The sequence below is a fragment of the Mastacembelus armatus genome, unplaced genomic scaffold, assembly GCF_900324485.2.
Source record: "Mastacembelus armatus unplaced genomic scaffold, fMasArm1.2, whole genome shotgun sequence".
NCBI lineage: Eukaryota > Metazoa > Chordata > Actinopteri > Synbranchiformes > Mastacembelidae > Mastacembelus > Mastacembelus armatus.
In genome coordinates this window covers 412,007-433,120 of record NW_022872940.1, presented here as the reverse complement: position 1 = coordinate 433,120, position 21,114 = coordinate 412,007, and the positions used below count along the sequence as shown (strand labels likewise).

Here is a 21,114-nt window from a genome sequence, read left to right as displayed (position 1 = left end):
GTCAGTCTGCCTGTCTGTCCGTCTGTCTTCCATGCTCCAATTCCCAGTAATAAGGTGCACCACTTCTGGGTCCCCATACGTAAAGTACGTCATCTGTAAAAAAACAAAAACAATCCCATGGCAATTTCCCAGGCTGGCTACAGCCTCCTGCCTGCTCTGTCTCTGAACACCCTTCCTCATACAGACTGTAAATTTCACAGACTTAAAGTGATAAGAGCCAGAAAACATAGTTACCCTCTCTGGCAAAGAGTACCACTGAAATTAACCATGAAAGTAGCTTTTGCCAGAAAAGGAAGTGATGTATGTTACGTATGGGTACCCTGAAGTGATGGGCCTCAAGTCTGGGTCTCATTAGAGACCTGGAAACATGACGCCTCAGAGTAGTCCAGGTGCCAACAAATAGCACTTCTGGAAAGACCATGACCTGGATGACGGAGAATCTCCACTTTCTGAAGTGATGTTTACCACTTTAATTGGACCTTTATGGAATTAAAAGTCTTATCCATGACAGAAAAACGTTTTCCTTGGTGTTTCTGTCATATAGGGAGTGAAGATTAATTACACTGTTTGACAAAAATGTACCTTCAGCTGACATTAGCATTCATTTATTTTGGTTTGCTGAAGGGTAAACAGTTTCACTTCAACAAAATGTATTGTTGTCATTTAATCTAATACCAGATGTTAAAACCTGTAGGTCCCACCATGTTTCTATGATAAAGAAAATAGAAAGATTGAAGGGGATCTGCATGTCAGACTTCTTAACCTTCACTCAGCCAATTTTATAAGACACTCTAAGGGTTTGGTTGGTTTGTTTAGTGTTGGTGGGATTTTTATATGTAACAATTGTCCTCAGATTATTTTTACCAGTCCAGGCCTGAATCCAACATGCAGTTCAACACTGTGAGAGTGTGGCTGAAGTTCAGGTTTTAGAGCTTGATCCAAATGTGTGTCAGAGCATAGCACCACAGAGCAAATACCTCAATGTCAAATCTACGGGTTGTCAGAAAAATATATGAAGAATCCTCCTATGAGATCCAGTCTCATGTCTGGCCACTAAGAATGGAACTATAATTTAAGATCATAGTTTTAGGGGGGTAGAAGACACTGAAAGTTCATTAGAGGACAATGAGCGGGCGTCTCTCTCAGTCCCAGGTATCAATAACCATGTTCCACTCAAAGCCAGAGCACACCCGACCCTCCAAGGCTGTTCTGGATTTTATCCATACTCTTGGTCCTTGCTACTCACTTTTGTTGCCAGCAGTTGAGCCATTAGCCATTCTTTTTTTTTAGATCCTCTGAGAGTTCTTTGCCATGAGGTGCCATGTTGAACTTCCAGTGACCAGTATGAGAGACTGAGAGCAATAACACCAAATTTAACACACCTGCTCCCCATTCACACCTGAGACCTTGTAACACTAGCGAGTCACATGACACCGGGGAGGGAAAATGGCTAATTGGGCCCAATTTGGACATTTTCACTTAGGGGTGTACTCACTTTTGTTGCCAGTGGTTTAGACATTAATGGCTGTGTGAGTTATTTTGAGGGGACAGCAGATTTACACTGTTATACAAGCTGTACACTCACTACTTTACATTGTAGCAAAGAGTCATTCCTTCAGTGTTGTCACATGAAAAGATATAAACTATTTACAAAAATGTGAGGGGTGGACTCACTTCTGTGAGATACTGTGTCTCTTGCCAACCACAGTATGTCCCAGAACATGGGGAAAATGTTTTTAACACACTAAATTTAGCTCTTTTAAATGTCAGGTCTTTGGTAGGCAAATCATTTTTAATCAATGATTTTATTAAGCACAAGCTTGATTTGATGTTTTTAACTGAAACATGGTTAGGACAAGATAATGCTGCAGTTCTTATTGAATCAACCCCTCCAAATTTCAGTTTCATGAGTGAAACAAGAATACATGTTAGAAATTAAAATGTTTACCCTCCTGTGACCTGATCCACCTTACTTTAGTAGAACTGAAACACTTCTGAATAGGGCCTATTGTGTATTGTGGAAATATAATTGTTGCTCTCAGTGAGCACAGTTTGCTCTGACCTTGACTATTTGATAAGGGCCCAGATTGTCAAAACCGTGAGGTTTTAATTTTAAAAGTTCCAAAGATGCTCTCAGAACTGGAACTTGGTACAAGTATGATTTTATTAACAGAAATCAGAAAAACACAGGAACAAAGGCTCGGGTCAGAGGAGAAACAAGGGGTTAACACCAGTCAAGACAAACACGGAACTTGGGATACAACAGATACACGAACACGGAACAAGAATTCGGTCTGGTCACTCACACTCACGGGGACACGAACTCACACGGGGAACACAGAGACGATCTGGTCACGCACGCTCACAGGGACACAGACTCACATGGGGAAGTCAGGGACGGTCCGGTCAAGCACACTCACGGGGACGCCGCAGGGGGCGCTAGCAGACAGACAGCACTCAAAGGGAACGGCCTGGGTCACACACACACTGTGGACACCTCAGGCATACAGACACAAAACTCGGGTTAAGCCTGGGTCACAACCAGGCTACACCAACAATACAGACCCATAGGTGAAATACAGACAGACTCGGAAAGACAGAGTACAACACAGGACGTGGAAAAGAACTCAAAAGGACACATAAAGAAAAAGGCTACTTAGCGAACAGAAGCTCCAGAGACAAAAAATCCAAACAAGAGAGAAGTCAGGCAGGGTTGACTCAGAGGGCTGGGTATGTCTGGCAATCAGATACGCTGACAGGGAGAACAAACAACCTGGCAAGGAATGTGGGAGGAGGAGGCTATATAAACTAAGAGGGAAAAACAAGACACAGGTGAAAATAATCAAAATCAAAACAAGGTGGAACGAACAGACGAAGTGGATCCTGCAGAGTCTTTCAACATAAGAGTCCATGACAGGAAGTCCATGGCAGGATCCTGACACAGATGTCTTTCTGTGAGAAATCACCTCCCTTTTGTGGTACCATGAAAACTGATGTGTTGGGATGAAAGCAGCCAGTGACCCTCATGCTGTACCAAGGTGCTGTGTGACTGTTACTGCTTGCAAGTTAAACTTCTATATAATCTTACCGAGGTTCGTCCTCTGAAACAGGATTCATACCTGCTAAAGCCTGACAATCCAGGGTGGGAACGGGATGCAGAGACTCAGTCTAAAACGCTTCTCTGCAGTTTCCTTAGAGCCGCCGCCCACCTCAAACCACATAGAGACTGTGTCTGCCCCTCGAACATATAAATCAAATAAATCAGAAGTTAACAGAAGAGGAGTTATTCATAAAAACTTAATAAAAATTAAGACCACTCCTCTTATTGAACAGAAAAACAGAACTGTCAAATGTGGATTATTAAATATTAGGTCCCTTTCTTCTAAATCTCTGTTAGTAAATGATTTGATAACTGATCACCAAATTGACCTACTTTATCTTACTGAAACCTGGTTACAGCAGGATGAATATGTCAGTCTGAATGAATCAACCCCCCTCAGTCATAAAAATTATCATGTTCCTCGAAGCACAGGTCGAGGTGGAGGAGTAGCTGCAATCTTCCAGTCAAACTTATTATTAAACTTTCATCCTCAGAACAGTTATAACTCATTTGAGAGCCTCACTCTTAGTCTCTCACATACAAACTGGAAAACACAAAAACCAGTTCTACTTGTCATTTTGTACCGTCCACCTGTTCCTTACTCAGAGTTTTTAACTGAATTCCCTGACTTCCTGTCTGATCTAGTGCTTAGATCAGATAAAGTCATTATAGTGGGAGATTTTAACATTCATGTAGATGTTGAAAATAACAGCCTCAGCATTGCATTTAATTCTATATTAGATTCAATTGGTTTCATTCAAAACGTTAATAAACCCACCCACTGTTTTAATCACACCCTTGATCTTGTTCTGACCTATGGCATCGAAATTGAACATCTAATAGTTTTTCCCCCAAATCCTGTTTTGTCAGTTCATTCTTTAATAACTTTCGAATTTAAAATGATGGATCATGCAGCGTCTGGAAGAAAATTCCACTACAGCAGATGTTTATCCGACAACGCTGTTAATAAATTTAAGAAAATGATTCCATCTTTATTTGCATCCATGCCAAGTATAAACATAGTGGAGGGCAGCTGCCTTAATCCTACTCCCTACCAAATTGATCATGTTGTTGACAGCGCTGTAACCTCACTGCGTGAAACGCTTGATTCTGTAGCCCCTCTGAAAAAGAAGTTAGTGATTCAGAGAAGACTAGCCCCATGGTATAATTTACATGTTCGTACCTTAAAGCAGGCATCACGAAGGCTGGAAAGGAAGTGGCGTTCCACAAACTTAGAGGAAATTTTTCTAGCCTGGAAAAACAGTCTACTAACATATAAAAAAGCTCTCCGTAAAGCCAGAACTGCATACTATTCATCACTAATAGAGGAAAATAAGAACAATCCCAGGTTTCTTTTCAGCACTGTAGCCAGGCTGACAAAAGTCACAGCTCCGTTGAGCCCAGTGTTCCCTTAGCTCTCAGCAGTGATGAATTTATGAGTTTCTTTACAAATAAAATCACAACTATTAGAGATAAAATTCAGCAGATGCTTCCTATACCTGCAATAAATGAATCTTTTACTACAGTAGCTCTTGAATCATCTGTAGGACCTCAGTTATGTTTAGACTGCTTCTCTCCTATAGATCTCTCTGAATTTACATCAGTAGTTGCTTCATCGAAATCATCAACGTGTCTCTTGGACCCCATCCCGACTAGACTGCTTAAAGGCACCCTGCCATTAATGAACTCATCTTTATTGGACTTGGTAAATTTATCTCTAGTATCAGGCTACGTACCACAGGCCTTTAAGACTGCAGTAATCAAACCTTTACTCAAAAAGCCTAGTCTTGATCCAGGAGTCTTGGCTAATTATAGACCAATATCCAACCTGCCATTTATTTCTAAAATCCTAGAAAAAGCTGTTGCTAAGCAGCTATCAGACCACTTACACAGGAATGAACTATATGAAGATTTCCAATCAGGATTTAGAGCACATCATAGTACAGAAACAGCACTGTTGAAAGTTACCAACGATCTTCTCTTAGCCTCAGATAATGGACTTGTTTCAATACTTGTCCTCCTAGACCTTAGTGCTGCATTCGACACCATTGACCACAACATCTTATTACAGAGACTGGAACATGTGATTGGTATCAGAGGAACAGCGTTAAAGTGGTTCCAATCCTATTTATCGGACAGATTCCAGTTTGTTCATGTCCATGATGAACCTTCCACACGAACAAAAGTTAGTTATGGAGTTCCACAAGGTTCTGTGCTAGGACCGATTCTGTTCACCCTGTACATGTACCTTTAGGATATATCATTAGGAAGCACTCTATTAATTACCACTGCTATGCGGATGACACTCAGTTATATCTATCTATTAAACCTGTTAACACAAACCAGTTAACCAGACTTCAAGCCTGTCTAACTGACATAAAGGCTTGGATGACCAGCTTTTTACTTTTAAACTCAGAGAAAACAGAAGTCATTATATTTGGGCCTAAAAATCTCAGAAATAACTTTTCTAAAATTATAGCTACTCTAGATGGCATAACCCTGGCCTCCAGCACTACTGTAAAAAACCTTGGAGTTATTTTTGACCAGGACATGTCCTTTAACTCACACATAAAACAAATTTCTAGAACTGCATTCTTTCACCTGCGCAACATTTCCAAAATTAGGAACATCCTGTCTCAAAATGATGCAGAAAAACTAGTCCATGCATTTGTTTCCTCAAGGCTAGATTACTGTAACTCATTACTATCTGGATGTCCTAATATCTTAATAAAAAGCCTCCAATTAATCCAGAATGCCGCAGCCAGAGTCCTGACAGGAACTAGCAAGAGAGATCATATTTCTCCTATATTGGCTTCTCTTCATTGGCTCCCTGTAAAATATAGAATCGAATTTAAAATCCTTCTTCTCACATACAAATCCCTTCATAATCAAGCTCCTTCATACCTTAAAGACCTCATAGTACCATATTATCCCAATAGACCACTTCGCTCTCAGAGTGCAGGCCTATTTGTGGTTCCCAGAGTTCTCAAAAGCAGAATGGGAGGCAGAGCCTTTAGCTATCAAGCTCCTCTCCTGTGGAACCAGCTCCCAGCCTGGGTTCAGGAGGCAGACACTCTCTGTACTTTTAAGGCTAGACTTAAAACCTTCCTCTTTGACAAAGCATATAGTTAGGGCTGGCTTCAGGCAACCCTGAACCATCCCTTAGTTAGTTATGCTGCTATAGGCCTAGACTGCCCGAGGACCATCGGTGCACTGAGCTCCCCTACCCCAACCCCCCCCCCCCCCCCTTCCCTTCCCCTCCCCTCTCTTCTCTCCTCCCACCTCATGTATATTCCACCATTGAATGTTACTAACCTTGTGCTCTCTCTCTCCCCTAGTTTGTGCTCTCTCCCTCTCTCTGTTCTCTCTGTACCTTCTGCAGGTGTCCCTGGTCCTGGAGCTGTTTATCGCTGATGTGCAGTTACTGGCCCCACCACCTTGCAGTGTCTATTTGTTGTTTATTGTTGCTGTTCTTTTCTCTCTGCTCTATCCACTCACCCCAACCGGTCGAGGCAGATGGCCGCCCAAACTGAGCCCGGTTCTGCCGGAGGTTTTTTTCTTCCGTTAAAGGGAGTTTTTTCCTCTCCACTGTCGCCAAGTGCTTGCTCATAAGGGAACTGTTGGGTTTTTAGTTTTAGTTTTTGTAAAGTGCCTTGAGATGATTTGTATTGTGATTCTATACAAATAAAATTGAATTGAATTGAATGGAACCTTCTTAGCATGAAGAAAGAGTGCTATCCACCTTTCCACCCTGGACATACAGATGTATACTTTTATGTCTAGTGCTTATAACTAAGAAGGTCACAGGTTTGAATCCCACTCCAACCTGGGGGCCATGGGTTTTCTCCGGGTGCCCCGGTTTCCCATAGTTCAAAAACAAATACCTAAATTAAAAAATAAATTGAGTGGACTCACGATTTATTCAGAAATAATCCTGTTACAAATGGTAGTGTTGGTGTGTTTAACCACAGACTGAAACAACAAAATGCTGAGGTCTTAAAAAACGCAGATTTTCTACAAATATGTCTCCAGTAACTGCTGCATGTACCAGGTAGCCTCTTTAACCAAGGTTGCCTGTGACTCAGACTAAGGTAACTATGTCAGATCATTTCTTTAACAGGGACATTCATCCTAAAAGCCATGCTTACCTTGGTGTTTTAGTTTTGTATCTATAGCTGTCTCCATCTCTTTGGTTTTTTAAATTTAGCCTTTTAATGTGCTCTGTGTTTATTCTATTGTTCTCTGCCAGGCTACATTCTGCTGACTACAGATGACAGCTAGCTTCTATGATTTTAAAGTCGAAATGACAAGATGTCTTTTTGTTTTGTGTCTTTTTGTCTTTCAGATCAGGCAATAGATGAAGAAAGTTTTCCATTTGAACCTGGGGCCTTTCTGTGTGGAGACTGTGTCTTCTCCCCATGTTGGCAGTGTTTTCTCCAGGTCGTCTGTTTTGTCCCACAGTTCAAACACAAATATCTAAATAAAGACATTAAATTTACCTGAATTGAGTGAAATCAGTTTAATCAGAAATTAGCTTGTTGCGAAAGGCAGCGTTGGTGTTTGTGTTTAACCACAGACTAAAACATCTCTGACATTTTGGACAGACATTCACGGACCCAGAGGATGAGTTAGTGTGTGATGATCCCAACACAACCTTGACATTTGTTATCTTAGTGCAAATGTGTTTTTAAATTATAGGAGTGATTTGGACCGATACTAATATTCTCATCAGATTGACCTGTAACCATGTGAACGATCCGTGAACACGTTACATTTATGATTGACTAAGGTTTAACATGGAGACGATGAAGGTGAAGTCAGTGCTGTTGTCTCACAGTAAGAGGTTCCTGGGTTTGAATCCCATTTGAACCTGTGTGAAGTTTGCATTTTTCTCTCCATACCTGTGTGAGCTTTCCCCAGGTGGGCTACTCTGGATCCCTCCCACAGTCCAAACATGTGCAGTTTGGGGTTTGGCGACTCTAAATTGTCCATGAGTTTTAATGTTTGACTGTTTCTCTGAGTCTGCCCTGGACTGACAATCTGCCCAGCATGTGCCCTGCCTCTTGCTCAATGCCAGCTGGGAGATAATGGATGGTTTTACTTAATGGGGCTCCGTTTGCAATCAAACCTTGCCTCTGCTACTTCAGCCTCTGCCCTGCTCTGTGCTACATGGTGCAGCCTTACCTGATCGAGTTGTGGCAGGGTCAGACCGACAGACTTCACGACCGCATCGTCTTCACCAAACCGAAGGACGGAGCGTGTGAGCTGGGAGAGTTTCAGCACGCTGCAGAGGGAGGCTGGGTGTACCAGAGACTGTCTCCATGAGAAGGGCCTCAGCAGGCTGCCATGTGCAGGAAGGGACAGAAATTAGATATAAAATATGAACTTAACACTGAATAAAAGAAAAATCACCATCTTCTCTTCAAACAACCGCTCATCTGTACAGTAGGAACTGATGGAAACCCTGATACTGTGTATGATTTATCAACAAGCCACAAGTCCCTGTATTGTCTTCATAACTAAATGTCCAAATATAAACACTGGCCACGCATCTGGAAATGAAAAGACACCATGGTGTGCAGGAAGTCCACTGACTGACACTGGAGAGTAAACTCCACCTGGTTTTGTTTATCAATGATTGACATTAAAGGTGGAAACTCTGCAGCGTTGTTGACCTTTAGGACGAGGAAACTGTCTTATTATTCTGAAACACAAACTTTAACTGAATTTATTTATCGTGTGTGTTGAGTCTTACCTGGGAATGAGACTGTTTTGGGATGAAGGAGCAGGTAATACAGCTGGATTCATGAGTGAGGACAAAATGCATGTTTGACCAGCAGATGTCAGCAGTATAATACCTGCAGTGTGACCAGCAGGCTGTGAACAGATATGAGAAACACTGCCATGTAGCTTTAAACATCAGTGACTGCTTATTATCACCATGTTAACAAAACCTGAAGGCAGAGCTCAGGTGAAGGAACAAACGTGGCTTCATGACCTGAGGGAATGATGATGAATAAGTCTGTGAAGTTATCTAGAGGCTGGGTCATGGCGCCTGGACTAGAAGAAAAGGTTTTGGGATGTATTCGAGGTGTATAGGAGGCGATGTAGATTAAGTCGTCTGTAATGTGTCCATGCAGACTGGCATCCCTACAGCAGCTGACTGAAAGCAAACTACCAAACTCTGCACATGCTGTACATTGCTCTGCATTTCCAACTGAAGCAACAATGAGATAAACTCCTCTATGAGTCCACGGGCATGTTGTCAAGTGATTTGAAAGAAAATGACCAGTAAACAATCAGTAAACACTCCAGCACCTTGTTGCAGAGGAAAAACAATGAAGGCAAGACAAGCAGCTGCAAGAGAGGAATGTAGCGCCCTTCGAAATACACTCAGTGAGCTCCTTGACAAATCCAAAAATTATTTTGATTCCTATGAATTGTATAAAGACATGGAATTCTCAAACCAAGAACTAAATGTTCAAAGTTGTTTTACGCAACAAAAAATTGAGGCATTTAAAGAACGAGTAGAAAACATAGAGCATGTGAATGAAGAAAGGGAAGCTGTTAGGAAAGAAAATACAAAACTCATAAATGATCTTAAGCACCTGCAGGAAAAAATCCCAAACCAATCTGATTTTCAGAAAATGTATGATGCAATAAAGCGAGAAAGCCTCTGCTTTTCCAAATGTACATTCTGTTGGACAGCACTGTCAGGATCCATTTCTCTGGACTTCCTGTTATTTTATTTTGAAGGATCCTGACAGGAACTGGTTCTGATTATTTCTGTTTCCTTTGTTAATCTAATTTGGTTGATTGTTTTCACCTGTTTCTTGTTTTGTGCCCGGTCCTTTTATACCTTGGTTGCTCTTTGTTTAGTTGCTGGGTTGTCTGTTCTGTTACGCTTTGTCTAGAGTCCCAGTCAAGATATCTATTGACCCTATTTGATTCACTTGTTTTCTTTTGGAGTTTTGGATTCCGGGTTACTTTGGTACCCTCAGCTTTAAGTTAAGTATTCTGCCTTCTTTATTTTGTTCCCTGTCTTCTCCCCCATGTTTCCTGTTCTTGTGTCACTGTCTCGTCTCTTGTTCTGTGTTCTCTTGCCCTGTTGTCCTTGTCTATGATTCTGTTCTCTGTGTAGGCTGGTGCGTCTCCCTCTTTGTACGTGTGTGTGACCCAGTCTACCTCATGCCCTGACTCCCTGTCTCCTCGTTCATGTTTCCTTGTAGTCTGGTGCGTCTCCCCAGTGGTGTGTGACCCAGACTACCTCATGTTATAACTCCCTAGTTGTTTTGTTCTTGTGGTCTGGTGTGTCTCCCAAGGTGTGTGTGTGACCCAGACCTTCATGCCCCAACTCCTTGTTCTCATGTTTAAACTCATAGCTCTCCACCATTCCCTTCCACCACCTGCACTATGACACTGGCATCTTTTTGCTCTTTGCACACTAATTAGTTCCCCCTTTCATCCTGTTTTTCAGGTTATCTGGGCATTTTTCTTTTCTTATAGTTTTTTTGTAGCATTTCTGTAGCATTTTTGTTTACTGTATGACCCTTTGTAGCATTTGCATTTATATTTTTGCACTGGAGTACCCCCCCCCCCGTACCTATACAAATTCCTTGTGTATGTGTGTGTGTGCACACTCACTTGGCAATAAAGCTCATTCTGATTCTGATAAAGCTCATTCTGATTTTGGCTCAATAGCCCCGAGGTCATGTGAGCTTTTGCTCAATAGCTTCCAGGTCATGTGACCTGATGACTCCAAACTATGCCCATCTTATAGGCCTCATCTCTCCCCACCAGACACACCTCTAATATTTTAAATATGTCACTTCTTTGATTTTTTTATGATTTTTTTTATATTTAATATTGAGGCTTGGATTTTGGATTATGCCCATCTTCTCCTAATTGCTCCAACATGCCCACTAAAGCCCAGACCCTGAGAGCGAACTTCCTGAACTCTGTTGTGTCGCTCGGTCGAATATTGGGCTCCTCCATCAACTCTGCAATTCTCTGTAGTGACAACTGGTGTGGCTGACCATATTGTTTAGTGAGTGACGCCATAGTGTCAGAGTATGGAGAGAGTGAGTTACTGTAGGAATCAGCAATTAGAAGGGCTTCTTCAAACTTAAGGTGGTCACAGAGTATCTGATATTTAAACCTCCCTGTGGTGTCGCCTGGAAGGATGTTCTCCAGAGCAAGTCGTAGCCTAGCAAACTGCCTAGGGTCAGCCTTGGTAAACTCTGGGATGGATGGCGATGGTCCTCTGTAAGTCCTTTCTCTGGTGGCTAGTGGAAATGTGGGAGTTGACACTCGTTCTGGTGAATGGATGGCGGCTTCCAGACTAGGATCAAACTGCAGTGGTCGGGCCGCTGTAGCCGGTTGTAGACCATAGCTAGGCAACTTGGCATCGTCTGTGTATTGAGCTTTCGACTGGGGAAACTGTAACTCATGTAGCCGTTGACTAAGCTCTGGTACAGTAGCTGGGACCTGTGATGGTGGCACGAACTGCACATGTGGATGATCAGGGGAATCACTAAATATGGACACTGGAGGTGGAGGTAAGGGCCACTCTTCTTCCTGTCCACCCTTATCTTGTACCACAGGCAAGGTTTGGTGGCGTAGTGGTATGGCAGACGGCTGGAAGATCGGACGTAGGGAGACTCCAGGGTCATCACCAACAACTTGACGATAACCATCTGGCTGCAGCTGTGGAGGCGGCAGACTAGTTAGTGCCAGTGTACCACCACTATGATCTATCTGCCTCCTCATATCTGTGACCATCAGATGTAGATGCCGATTGTCCTCTTGTAGTTGGTGCACAATGTCTCTAAACTCACGTGGTACACTGGTTAATGAATGCCTAGTCATCGTTGCCTGTGCTGCAGCTCCATGATAACTTGGAGATGTATCACTACTCGGTGTGGTGTCTCCAGAGCACTGGGTGAGGGGCGTCATCTCGGCGAATTCCTCTTCAGCTGTGGCTTGTCCCCCAGTAGCAGCAGACGGCAATGCGTATCCCTCATACTCTGTCATCCATCCTGGCGGTCGCACTGTTCGGCGTGGACGTGCACCTCCTCTTCGGGGTTCATAATCCATCTTCACTCCGTAATTACCGTATTCGGCTCGAAGGACCAAAATTTGTTACGAAGACTCTATTACTGATGGTTGGTTCGGTGATTGGTGTAATCGCGGAAGGTGCACCGCTTAGAATGCACATATGAACCCAGACGATGATGAACCAGTTGAAACTTTGCAGGGGGTTTAATATTGAAGCGTAGGTGGGTGTGTGTGTGTGTTTGTGTGGTTCTGTAATAACAACTTTCAGCTAACATAGATCTGATGTTTCTCTGATCTGATGGTCAAAAACAAAGCAGAGCCATGATGTTATTTTAACTGCAGCCTCAGTCTATTTACTGTGACGTCATAACGCTGCTAAATTATGCTGTTAAATTATATTCTCATGTTGTTTCAAGTCACATTGGGAATGAGATTTGTGTTGTATTGTAACCTTAACTACAGTGTGTTTACTTCCTTCTAATACTCTAAATGTGACTGAACTGAATCTAGTTGTGTTAAACAGCTCTATGTCCCACACCGAGATGACATTTGTCACAACATGCTGAAGTCCACTGGTGCATTTGTGTACTCATTCTTCTATTTACATGTTTTTAGATGTCAAAAGAGCAAAAAACAAGATAAACACAAATAAAACAGACCTGAACATGCAATCAGTAAAAATGTAACAATTTGATTAAAGATATTTGAATATTAAAAAAAACAAAAACATTATGATCAACCACAGACTGAGCACTGCAGCCAGAAAGCAGCAGGAGCTACAGAACACATATGCCTCAAGATCTCTGTGGCTTTATTTGTCATGTGAAAATGAGCAGTCATTGAAGTCGGCTTCTGTGGCAATACTTGTCCATGTATCTGTTGTTAAACAAACCATGGAGCTGGATGAGGAGGACAAGTTTTCTCTTTAAGTGCTCGTGCCGGTGCTGCTGTGGTAAAAAACAAAACTTAGTACAGTACAGGTCTTTAAAAAACTTTTATACTGAACCTCTTTCAGAAACAAGTCAGCCTTCTCCAACTCTGCTACAGCTGCTATGACTGCAGGTGTTTGTGTGCCTCTGAATAAGAAAGTAGCAGGGATGTATAAATAGTTTATGAACCCAGAAACACCAGGGTTTTAAAAGTAATTTTCTATTAGTAAAACTGGGGAGGAAGTTTGTGTTAAAGACTCACACACCAGAGAAATGTCTTTCTGAGTTTTATTCACACACTTACTGACATCCAGCTACATCAAGTGAGGAAGATAATGTCAGAGTGGGATTTTTACACCACATTTCCCCTTTGAGCATTTCAGTGAATTTCTAATACATCATCCATGAGCTGAATAACTATTTAAGACAACCTGACCAATCACCACCAGTTTAAACAAGTGACTTAATCCATCATAACCACATCATCAATTAACACGTCAAATCAGAACATACTACATACAGAGAAATATACTAGATAAAACTCACAATAGTTAATAATTATACAATGTAAAGTAATAAAAGTTTAGAAATTAAATGTGACATTAAATGTCTGCATGTCACAACATTCAAAGGTAAAAACAGCAAATAATCTAAATTTCTTTACATTAGTAGATTAAAGGCATTTCTCAAACATTATTGATAATGAGTCTACTTTAAAAAATAGCAATTTGGTAAATGATCTTAAACTTGTAGCGGACCTAAGGCATGAGTGTGTTCACATTCCAGGACTGAGAAAGGAGTATTATTCTTTATCACAGTCAAACCACAGTGTGATATAGAAGCTGTGTCAGCTGGTATATACAGCTTCTACCTAAACTGCTGTTTAGACCTCAGACTCAAACACAGAACATGAATTGATTTCAAGATTTCTTTTTCACCACTGCATATAACCTACGGTTCTATCGTTACAATGTTTTATTTGTTAATTCATCTAGTTTCTCTGACCAGTTCTCCCTCTGTTTCCCCCTATGTAAATAGCATGTATCTACCATGCAAATAGTCGAATAAATCTTAAAAAGGCATCTGTGTCTAGCATCATCTATGTTATTTCACACAGTAAATACGTCACTGAATCGGGGAACTTTCACTCCGACTGTAGACTGATATCCTGTAGTACTCGTTAATGGACTGGTTGATCCGCCATCAAAGGGTCTGGTGCTCCAAAATTATGAAGATGGTTTATGATATTCATAATTCATAAACCAGACATAGTAAACACATTAATGTCCAATACATATATATTTAATTTCACTACATTGTAGAGAGCTTTTACACTCAGGTCCACTCAAAGCACTTTTACACTTTCACGTATTAGCCCATCCGCTCACACACCAATGGAACTGCCATCAGGGGCAACTTGGGTTGCGTTCTCTTGCCCAAAGACACTAAAATATGTGGACTAGTGAAGCCAGATTGAATCACCAACACTGGTTCATGACTGACCTGCTCTACCTCCTAAGCCACAGCCTCTACTTCATAGTAATAAAGAAGCAAAGACAAAAGCCAGTCTTAGACCTATCTCCCACAGTTTCCACCAGCAATTAAGTGGCCCTTTACTATCAAAATGCTGGACAGGGTTTTTGGTCCTGTGTACATGTCCTGTTTAGATCAGTGTAATGTTCAGACTTACTGAAGATGAAGGTAGCTGATCATGGTCTGAAAGCTTGATGATGGAGGAACAAGTCAACTTGTTTATTAATGGTACAGTTATGTCTCCAGGTCAACGAACAGCTGGGGACAGAGAGTTAACTGTAACTCCAAAGTAGCTTATCAACCCAGAACCTCTTGCACCCTAAGCAAGAAACACTGTTAGACCAACAAGTATCAACATAGCAGTAACATAGGGGCCTGCTGTCTTTCATATAAAATCTCACAAATCCTGTTTTACAGTGTTTGTATTTATATATAGGTTTATATTTATATAAACCTAAACAGCCAAATACCTACAGAGGGTAAGGCAAGTCCTAAGAAGTCAGCTAAATGGGAAGAACAAGGTCCAAGCCATCAACACCTACGCCCTGCCGGTTATCAGATACCCCGCTGGCATAATAAGCTGGCCAAAAGAGGACATAGAAGCCACTGATGTCAAGACAAGGAAGCTCCTCACAATGCATGGAGGACTTCACCCCAAATCCAGCATCCTGAGACTGTACGCTAAGAGGAAGGAAGGAGGCCGGGGACTGGTGAGCGTCAGAGCCACCATCCAAGATGAAACGGCCAAGATCCATGAGTACATCAGGAAGATGGCCCCAAGCGATGGAATACTTAGTGAATATCTCAGGCAACAGAAGCCCGATGCAGAGGACGAAGAGCAAGAACCATCATGGCAGGACAAACCCCTGCACGGCATGTACCACCGACAGATACAAGAAGTGGCTGATATCGAAAAGTCCTACCGGTGGCTGGAAAAAGCTGGACTGAAAGACAGCACAGAGGCACTGATCGTAGCGGCACAAGAACAGGCCCTGAGCACAAGATCGATAGAGGCCGGGATCTACCACACCAGGCAGGACCCCAGGTGCAGGCTGTGCAAAGATGCCCCTGAGACAATCCAGCACATAACAGCAGGTTGTAAGATGCTAGCAGGCAGAGCGTACATGGAACGCCATAACCAAGTGGCCGGCATAGTGTACAGGAACATCTGTGCCGAGTATGGGCTGGAGGTCCCAAGGTCAAAATGGGACACGCCTCCAAAGGTGAGGGAGAATGACCGAGCTAAGATCCTGTGGGACTTCCAGATACAGACCGACAAACAGGTGATGGCTAACCAACCGGACATAGTAGTGGTGGACAAACAACAGAAGAAAGCCGTAGTGGTAGATGTAGCGATCCCAAGTGACAGCAACATCAGAAAGAAGGAACATGAGAAGCTGGAGAAATACCAAGGGCTGAAAGAAGAGCTAGAAAAGATGTGGAAGGTGAAGGCAACAGTGGTCCCCGTGGTAATCGGCACCCTCGGGGCTGTGACCCCAAACTGGGAGAGTGGCTCCAACAGATCCCAGGAACAACATCAGAGATCTCAGTCCAGAAGAGCGCAGTGCTAGGAACAGCTAAGATACTGCGAAGAACCCTCAAACTCCCAGGCCTCTGGTAGAGGACCCGAGATTGAGGAAGACACACCACCCATAGGGGTGAGATGGGAATTTTTTTTTTTTTTTTTTTTTTTTTATACAAACTGTTACATTCAGAAAAACCTACATACAGATCAGTCTGACACAGGCACCAGGAATGACTGAACAAGATGAAGGAACAACCAAAAATGGAGATTTAATGGCATAAAGTGTTTTTATTTTCAGTGTTGAAACAAGTGACAATATGACAAGGAAAGTAGTGTGAGAGTAGAGGACGACTGGTTGAGCCTTAAAGAAATGAAAATAATAAAACAAAACAAACCTATCCAAACCAAACTATAATGGATAAACAAAAGGAAACAAAAACAGCCAAAGGAAGAATAATTACAGTTGGAAATTTGTTGTAAATGAAGCCCATCATAGAGAAGTATGGCTACATACATAGTGCAGCTGTACTGACCAAGTATCTTGTACTTTCCAGCAGTAGCAGAAGATGGACACATCAACCTAATGGTTATGTGCACAGCATGATGACATGACTTTTTGGATTTTATGCTTTGGCGCTTCAAACAACTATGTTTCATCTGAGTTTTCATAAGTTGGTGTCATTGTCGTAAAGCTCACACTAATGCTGGAGGAACTAGAACAGCATAGCGGTAGTGGTGGGATTTAATCCCACACCTCAACTGAGACTGGAGCCTAAACCCAACGCCTTAGACCACTCAGCCACACTGCCTTGAGCTCCATGCACTGAGTTTGGTGTCATGAGAAGTATTTCCATTACCAAATTAGGAAATCCTAAATAAGTAAAGTCAAGTAAAGTAAAGTCAAAACATTTGTAATATCTGACTTGTACAGTTTTAAAAATTTGCACCTTCACAGTGTGAACAATTTGAACACTGGTCTAAACAGGGGGCCTATGTTTTTACTTGTCAGAGCAGAATCTCGTTTAGATGATCCATGAGCAGTCAACTTCAACTCCAGCTAACAAATGCAGTATTAGTTGGCTACTGGTGCTCAGTGTGTGGGGGAATTAGTTCAAGTGGTGGAGCGCTTCGTTAGTATGTAAGCAGTAGTAGGCTTGCTGCCCGCATTCTCTACAAATGTTTAAAGCCCAATCTCAAGACTTATATTATAATATCTGCTTTAATATTTGTACAACATGTATGTATAGTAACAACTGCTCTGAATGGAACCCCCACACCCCCAACATACTGTTTCTTCCGAACTGTGTGTCATTGTGTCAGTATCATAATCTGAAGGTCTTCCTGTTAATGTTCATCTGAAATTATGTGCAGTCCTATGTATTGTGCTTTGTTTAGACAGTCAGTGGGAAACCAAAAGGAGACTAGTGAAGTCCTTTGGACTGGGTTTTTGGACACATCCCAATCATAGTAAGGTCAGCTGGAAGTTCTTCTAGGAGTTCTGCACAGATCATTTACTTTGAGCAGCAGCACTCTGATGAGGGGACCAAGTATTTAAGGTGATGGACTCCTAATCCATTGTGCTCTGCATCGTGGGTTGGAATCCCATTCTCATCGAGGAAGCTGTTATTTGGTCTAGAATGATTATAGCAATGAGGTTAAGGTGAACACACAAACTACACATTAAATACACATTTTACAGTTTCAACATTAATGCAGAATGCATGTATACTGAGTAATGTGCTTGTTTAGTTTCAAGGAAGAACCAAAGAGGATGAAGAGCCCATCATACTTAACAGGTTCAACACAGACATGCAGCAGCAATGTTGAGGTGTGGCAGAGGATGGTTTCGACCCATCGACCCCCGGGTTACAGGCCCAGCACACTCCCACTGCACCACTCTGCTGTTCACATTGGCTGTGTGGGTGGGGCTTGTCATGCTGTTTTGTAAAACACAAAATTAGTCCCAAGTCTGGATGACAGTGTTAAGTCATGACCTTGTTTACAGTATCCCACCTACAGGCCTGACTAGCTCAGTTGGTATAGCATGAGACTCTTAGGGTTATGGGTTCAAGCCCTATGTCAGGTGGAACCAGTTTCAAAAGAGCAGTTCAAAGCAATAACCTTCAACATGTAGAAAGACATTCAAATCTTTCTTCCTCTGAAACAGAGGTATACAAATGCTTTAACACCACTTTTGGAATGCCTGGAGGATTTCAAGGCATGGATTGGCAGTACATTTTCTGAGTCTTAATGAGACTAAAACTGAAGTGCTGGTATTTGGACCTAGTGGAACCTGTGTTGACCCTTTCCCTGAGACGTGTTCCCTTAAATTTTATGTAAAACCAACTGCTAGAAACCTGGGTGTTTTATTGGACAGTGATTTTAAACTGGATAAGCAGGTCAACTCTGTTGTCAAAGCTAGCTTTTTTCAGCTTAGGCTTTTGTCCAAAGTCAAGCCGTTTTAACAAGAAAAGATCTTGAAAAGGTTATGCATGCTTTTATTTCAACCTGGCCTGATTATTGTAATGCCCTCTATGTTAGTGTTGGCCAGACCAGTATTGTTCATAGAGCCTACACAGCCCTAAATAATTTAGCACCTCAATACATCTCTGACCTTTTAAAGCCATATAGTCCAGCACGGTCTCTCAGGTCTGGTGTGCAGCTTTTACTTACACTACCTAAATCTAGGATGAAGAGTGGGGGCAATCGCGCCTTTTCAGTAGCAGCCCCTAAACTTTGGAATGAGTTACCCCGGTACATCAGGCAGGCCCCGACTCTTCCTATTTTTAAAACTCACCTTAAGACCTTTTTATATACATTGGCATTTAATACTGAGTGATGAGGTATCATTTTTGCGTTTATTATTTCATATATTATTGGTTGTTTTCATTTCTTGTTTTTCTGTTTACATCTAGTATAGATTTGTACAGCATTTTGGTCAACTAAGTTGTGTTAAATGTGCTTTAGAAATAAATTTGACTTGACTTGACTTGACCGTGTTTCCCTAGAGCCAAGCATCCTCCTGAGACTGCCCAAATGCTCAGAGTGTATTATCTGTTCAACAGAGAACAGAACGGCTACTATTGATAATGTACTGTATATGTGGGAGTTCCACCTAGTCAATGCTGTTTCAATTTGGAAACAATTCTCTAGTCACTTATGATACAGTCACTCATCTATCTTTATTTAATGACAATCCAGATGAGGATATTTGTTGTAAACCATCACAGGTTTGATGAAGAATGTGAGAACTGATCTCACTGCCTGGGATACAGACCCATTGATTTTTCAAGCATAGCAGGAAATGTCCCACTGTTACTGCTAAACATCAACGTACAAAAAATTTGTACAGTGATGTCCTTGAAAGCTACCAACCATCACCTGCCCTACCCCTACCCACTGCTGATTACCTGATTCAAGTGTGTTCAGACAATCAATCAATGCCTGGAGCTGTACAACATCAATAGGACTCTAAGAACCTTCCTAAGAAACTCAATGGGACTGTGGAAAACAACCCGAGTGGCCAAGCTCAAGCCAATTGCACAAGTCTCCATTAAGTGCGGCATCTACCAAGGTGATGCTCTATCCCCACTGCTGTTCTGCATATGCTTGAACCCCCTCAGGCAGATCAAGACTGGCCTTGGATACCAACTACGAAACGGAGCAACCATCAGCCATATCCTGTACATGGATGACAAGCTGTACGCCAGGAATGAGTGTCACGACCTGTCTCAATGGTAGTGACAAAAGAATAAGTGAAACCAATATTGTACCAAAAATTTAATGAAATATAGGAAAAGTCATAAATAAACACAAAATCAATGTAGCCCACACAAGTGCGTGTCAAAGGCAACCATCAACCAGACAAAGTACAATAGCTCGGCAATTTGCACACACTCCAATTGCCAGTCCAATCCAAGTCCAAGACAAAAGCCAGCCGTCTCTTCTCAGTCCGTACTGGCACTCCCTTTTAAACCTGGCAAGCCCCGTCCAGGACCAGGTGTGCGGCATCCCCAATCTTCCAGTACACAATCACGTCTTCTCACTCCCACTTCCTGGAAGACAAACAGCCAAGCAAAAAGACACCAAACAACTCCCCAGGCTGAGACTGTCACATGAGCGAGTCATCGACTCACTGATCCATACCACCAGGATATACAGCAACGACACTGGTATGTCATTCGGACTGGACAAGTGTGGTCGAATGATAACAAAGAGAGGGAAGGTTGTCAGGACTGAAGGAGTTGAACTCCCAGAAGCAGAGTAGCAGATGTTGAGGGAAGCTACAAGTACCTTGGAATCCCACAGGCAAATGGGAACCATGAAGAACCCGCAAGGAAAACCGCCACAGCCAAATACCTACAGAGAGTAAGGTAAGTTCTAAGAAGTCAGCTAAATGAGAAGAACAAGGTCCAAACCATCAACACCTACGCCCTGCCAGTCATCAAATACCCCGCTGGCATAATAAGCTGGCCAAAAACGACATAGAAGCCACTGATGTCAAGACAAGGAAGCTCTTCACAATGCATGGAGGGTTTCACCCCAAATCCAGCATCCTGAGACTGTACACTAAGAGGAAGGAAGGAGGTCGAGGACTGGTGAGCGTCAGAGCCATCATCCAAGATGAAACGGCAAAGATCCATGAGTACATTAGGAAGATGGCCCCAAGCAATGGAATACTTAGTGAATATCTAAGGCAACAGAAGCCCGATGCGGAGGAATAGGGGCATTAACCATCATGGCAGGACAGACCTCCATATACACCGTGCCCTCGGTTGCTCCTGGAAATAGGGGTAGAGCACAGAGATGATTGGATTCTACATTTACATTTCACACTTTAGACTTTTGTCAGATGCATTTCAGTTCTACAGTTACAGACACTTCAACACAATGACCAGTATGGTGGCTGGAACCCATAACTTTGGTGTTATCCAATATATGATAAGCAGTTAATATTAAGATTTATGTCT

At 42.3% G+C, this 21,114-nt stretch overlaps 1 protein-coding gene and 1 pseudogene across 1 annotated transcript in view; one reads left to right on the top strand and one right to left on the bottom strand.

Annotated features, from left to right (window-relative positions):
- The window catches only part of LOC113143885 (zinc finger protein 208-like), a 905,597-nt pseudogene that overhangs the window by 672,612 nt on the left and 211,871 nt on the right, over nucleotides 1-21,114 (bottom strand).
- Nucleotides 1-21,114, top strand: part of LOC113143888 (NACHT, LRR and PYD domains-containing protein 5-like) — a 267,626-nt gene that overhangs the window by 94,215 nt on the left and 152,297 nt on the right. The window lies entirely within an intron of this gene.